Genomic DNA, 6,244 nt, shown 5'->3' on the forward strand with positions numbered 1-6,244 from the left:
TTACGATCTTCCGATGGATACACTCTCAATAGGACAAGAAAATCTGTACAAGACGAGAAAATGCTGGATGAAACCACGAATGCTAGTGCCCGTTGCGTAGCAAAATGTTACAATGGAAATATTTTTGCCTAATTGTTGTTAGCAATACATTGCACTAAATTAAGCGAAACACGGCATTTAAGCATTAAAACATCCCTGAATATGGTCTGTGTACGTAAGGCTAAATGATAGATAGGTACATCAAATTGTAACAATGCTGCGTTCCGGTACGCTTAAAATGTAGGCTTCTGTATATTTTGCAATTCAGTGCAATGAATTTAAAAGAACTCTGAATGTATAAAATGTGACATGGTACTTCAGTTATAATATCTGTATTCTGTTTTATTTTGCAAGTGCAGTATACAATGTATTAAGTAAGTATGGAATATTGCTAATAACTCTTTATATATTCATTCTATGAAAAAACACCGAAAACAAAAGTTGTTGGAGATATCTAACTAAAACTTATGGCTGTGGTCTCACAAAAAGTAAGGAAAAGGAAAGGAGAAGGAAATGAGAAGGATAGGAAAAGGAAAGGAGAGGGAAAGGAGACTCAAAGGAGAAGGAAAGGAAAAGGAAAGGAGAAGGATAAGGGTAGGAAAGAAGACGGAAAGGAAAGGAGAAGAGAAAAGAGAGGAGAGGTGAGCAGAGGAGAGGGCACGAGGGCAGAGGGCATGAGTGCATGAGGGAAGAGGGCAGAGGGCATGACGGCAGAGGGCAGAGGGCCTGAGGGCGGAGGGTATGAGGGCAAGGAGAGGAGAGGAGAGGAGAGGAGAGGAGAGGATATTTTCATAACTCTAACCTACAATCACAATAACCTGAAATAGCTATTGCTTCACTCCCACATGTAAAACCGACTGATCGTTCTGACATTGTTACTTGCGTTTTCGCATTGGAACTCAAGAACTGAAGATGTGTAGGTTAAATAAAAAGTATTTAGCATGAAAACCATTCAGAGTGGTAGGCCTATGTTTCATTATTATGGAAGCAAATAACTTCCAAAATGTCTGATATTCTTCATTGGAAATAAATTTGGAAAAATTTAATTTGAACTTCTAATGAACTTAGCAGCATTTGCTGCACAAGCCACTAGTACAAATAGAAGTTTGACTCAGCATAAATGATGAATACTCTCTTGTAAATGTTATAGTTTCTTCAAATGCTTTGATAAATATAACACAAAATAAATATGTGTTTCATATGGAGCAGGTAGGCCATGAAACAAACAAAACAATAACATAACTTTTTTTCTGATTCTTTTTCTAGTGTGTACGCATATTCTTTACATTTAAAACAATGTTTCGTCCACAGCTCTAGTCGAAACGGGCGCGAAATATTGTGAACAAACGCAAGTAACGCGAAAGTCTAAAGTTGCATCTACACGGTTCAACTCTTTTTTTCAACTGTAAGCATTCGAGCAATGCATGCAAGAGTGATCGAAACCCATTCAATTGTGCATTTTTTTTTTCAATAAAAATGAGAGCACATGCAGCAGTTGAAAGTTACTCATCGCCGGCGGGTATCGCGTGCATATTTCGTTCAACAGCAGCATGTACTTATTTCTTCTATTTTACTTATTTCTTTTTTCTGGTCCTGTTATTTAATGTATTTATTTACGTACAATAAACTTTACTCAATTTAAAATTATAATAATAATAATAATAATAATAATAATAATAATAATAATAATAGTAATAATAATAATAATAATAATAATAATAATAATACTTACTTAGTCACTGGCTTTTAAGGAACCCGGAGGTTCATTGCCGCCCTCACAAAAGCCCGCCATTGGTCCCTATCCTGAGCAAGATTAATCCAGTCTCTATCATCATATCCCACCTCCCTCAAATCCATTTTAATATTATCCTCCCACCTACGTCTCGGCCTCACAGCTAACACTCTATATGCATTTCTGGATTCGCCCATACGTGCTACATGTCCTGCCCATCTCAAACGTCTGGATTTAATGTTCCTAATTATGTCAGGTGAAGAATACAATGCGTGCAGTTCTGTGTTGTGTAACTTTCTCCATTCTCCTGTAACTTCATCCCTCTTAGTCCCAAATATTTTCCTAAGCACCTTATTCTCAAACACCCTTAACCTATGTTCCTCTCTCAAAGTGAGAGTCCAAGTTTCACAACCATAAAGAACAACCTGTAATATAACTGTTTTATAAATTCTAACTTTCACATTTTTTGACAGCAGACTGGATGATAAAAGCTTCTCAACTGAATAATAACAGGCATTTCCATATTTATTCTGTGTTTAATTTCCTCCCGAGTATCATTTATATTTGTTACTGTTGCTCCAAGATATTTGAACTTCTCCACCTCTTCAAAAAATTAATTTTCAATTTTTATATTTCCATTTCGTACAATATTCTCGTCACAAGACGTAATCATATACTTTGTCTTTTCAGGATTTACTTCCAAAGCTATCGCTTTACTTGCTTCCAGTAAAATTCCCGTGTTCTCCCTAATCGTTTGTGGATTTTCTCATAAGATATTCACGTCATCCGCATAGACAAGCAGCTGATGTAACCCGTTCAATTCAATAATAATAATAATAATAATAATAATAATAATAATAATAATAATAATAATAATAATAACAATAATAATAATAATAATAATAATAATAAAGCATGTAGCGAGCAATTTATTTGTTTTAGGTGGCCGTGAATACACTGAAATTTATTTTCTTTGTAATGGTGGACATTTCAAGCTGAAAGTAACGGCAAGTACGATTAGCTTTATTGAAGATTATCGCAAATAAGAGTGCCTATGGAATGTTCAATCACAATTTTGCGAATCAAGTAGGCTTAAGTACTGGATTAATATTTAATATTTTTATTAATTTATATATATATATATACGTAGTGAAGATGACGTTCAATACGACGCATCGTGTAGATATAAAATCTGCATGCATCTTAATTGAACGTGCGTTTTCAACTTGATTCTTTCAATATTCTTCCCAGATTGCATGCGTAAACGCATGGAGAATTGAACTATAAACTGTAGATGCACTTTAACACCGCGAGCCCCGAGGTGGCCCCTATGTGTATCGAAATGTAAGACGTTTTACGTCAAATTTAGCAACGTTGAGACCAATACCCCTTACGCCTCTCTCAGTCCCTCGCCTGTATAGGTGCTTCCGGTTTGTTCCGAACGTAATTTGCATATAGGTATATATAGAGCTGTTTTGCCGTAATCTCAACACCAATCCACATGGTTCGCGTGACACAACATTCAAGATGGAATTTTTTTTAAAATTCCTGCAGTTTAATAAGCTGATTTCTCTTTTGCTCTTCTGAACAGGAGTTAAATAAAAGAGGAAACTGTGTGGATAATTATGACATTACTAATTAGGCCTACTAAAACATTATTTTTAAACTAAAATAATAGTGGATTCATGCGAAAGTACGTAACATTTCTTCATTGTGACCGAAGTTTTTATTTAAGATGAATAAAAGACAGGAATTAATCAGTAATATATATATATATATATATATATATATATATATATATATATATATATATGATTGGAGTGTACTATAAGCAGTAATATGAACTACAGTCAGGAAGTCAAAAGCGGGGTAGCAATGGCAAAGGAAGCTTTTAATAGAAAAAGAACCAGTCCACACCTGTGGAGTAATGGTTAGCGCAGGTTGCCCGGGTTCGATTCCCGGTCGGGGCAAGTTACCTGGTTGAGATTTTTCCGGGGGTTTCCCTCAATCCAATATGAGCAAATGCTGGGTAACTTTCAGTGCTGGACCCCGGACTCATTTCACCGGCATTATCCCATCTCATTCAGGCGCTAAATAACTTAAAATGTTGACAAAGCGTCGTAAAATAATATACTAAACTTAAAAAAAAAAAAAATATATATATATAGATTTATTAATTTCTCCTACAGAATAATATCTGTAATACTGACAAATAATATTTCAGGAGAAAAATTCGCTCCGGCGCCGGGGATCGAATCCGGGTCCTTGGTTTTACGTACCAAGCGCTCTGACCATTGAGCTACGCCGAATTCAATCCACAGCACCGGACCGAACCCTCCTCCTTCAATGTTTCCCTTTTTGGCTTGACTCCAAGTTAGGCATATATGTCCAATGTCAACTGCCATTATACTAGGAGCGCACTCAGCTGAGTGACTTGTTTGGCTGGGATTCCGCAGTTACGTGCACAGTAATCTGTACAGACATATGCACTGCTAGCTATGAGAATATTATAGATTTATTAATTTGTCCTACAGAATATCTGTAATACTGACAATTAATATTTGAGGAGAAAAATTCGCTCCGGCGCCGGGGATCGAACCCGGGTCCTTGATTCTACGTACCAAGCGCTCTGACAACTGAGCTACGCCGAATTCAAGCTACAGCACCAGACCGAACCCTCCTCCTTCAATGTTTCCCTTTTTAGCCTGACTCCAAGTTAGGCATATATGTTGACGTATATTATGTCCAATGTCAACTGTCATTATACTAGGAGCGCACTCAGCTGAGTGACTTTTATGGACGGGATTCCGCAGTTACGTGCACAGTAATCTGTACATATATATGCACTGCAGCTATGAGAATATTATAGATTTATTAATTTGTCCTACAGAATAATATATGTAATATTGACAATTAATATTTGAGGAGAAAATTCGCCTGTGAACAGTTAATTTATCGGGCAATGACGCGCATGGAATATAATATGTTTTTAATAAAATAGTTATTTACGGCACAAGTGTTACAAATTACAATTTATTTTGTGAGTAGGGATATTTGGGAACCGAGACCAAAGGCCGAGTTTAGTAAACCTAAAAACAAAATAAAATAATTTTAACATGTGTTCATGCTGGTACAGAGACAATATTTCTCTGACATCTTCACTATGGTAATCCTCCTCAAATTAAAAGCAGGTGGTGTTGTAGCTCAGGAGTAGAGCATTCGACTGAAGATGGATAGACCCCTTGATCAAACACGGTTGCTTCATAACTTTAATTACATTCTTAGTTGTTTCAATAAAATAGTTGTTGAAACAATTTATTCAATTTATGTGCATTCCTTAAATCAAAACAGTAATCTTAAACTAGGCCTAGCATTGTTTAAACCATTTTATTGACTGCTTGCAATTGTTGCTGTGTGACAATGTGGTAAACAACTGACAATCCGATCAAACAATTGAAGGTCGATGTTAAAAATACTTTTCGCACTAGTACTTTTTCGCACGCAACCGTATAATATTCAATTTTTAATACACTTGCGTAGCGTTTAAAGATCTATTATAAAAAAAAACAACAATGATCAGTTTTTAATTGAAATCAGATTCGAGTCATAACAGAGCGGCAGAAACAACTTCTGTAATACGAGTATTACACTAATATTCGTGTTTATTTAGAAATTTCATGACTTTCCGTTTCAGTGTTTACAAAAAATAAAAATAAAATAAAACCTTCTAGATTAATGACGCTATTTTCTTCCAATCTTTTTATGCAATGAATTGAAAAATGAGATGGTAGAGTGAAATTGGTATCCGCGGGGTGGGAAGAAAACGTGTTCGTCAAAAAAAAAATAATAATGATTCCTCATGGCCTATTTGAATTCGAGTCTTTCAGTATTAAAATTCGACTAGACCAATTGTGCACCATTCTCATATTGGTGAAATACAACAGGAAATTATGCAAGTACATAGATACAGAATTATTATGATCAAGTATTCTATAGGTAGGCCTACATTACAACAAAAATGATCAATTTGTTACGTTTACGCTAGCTTTCCTCATTATTCAAATCGGAATTCAATTTTCCCTCGCCATAGCATCTCAACTTCAATATTTTATTTTCGTAAACAAACTATAATCGAAAACAGAGAAATAAAAGAATACAGTTGCTAAGGACGCCATTACAGAAGTTTGGAAATGTCCAATGACAACACATACTACGGGAATTTTACTCATAATAGTCTCAACTTAGCAAAATCAATCATATTCACAAGTCACGTTAGATTTACCCCCTCCCCCCACAATGATCCACCGGTACTTAACTACAACCTTCAGTAATTCCTTACGTAGATGGCAGCAGCCATGTTAGACTGTTCATCCTTTCCCCAGAAATTCCATGAAGGGAAGGAAATCATGGCAGCCAACATCTGAAATTGTACTACCTAATCTATTAATTAATACAGTCATTAAATTAAAACTT

The sequence above is a fragment of the Periplaneta americana genome, chromosome 14 (assembly GCF_040183065.1).
Source record: "Periplaneta americana isolate PAMFEO1 chromosome 14, P.americana_PAMFEO1_priV1, whole genome shotgun sequence".
NCBI lineage: Eukaryota > Metazoa > Arthropoda > Insecta > Blattodea > Blattidae > Periplaneta > Periplaneta americana.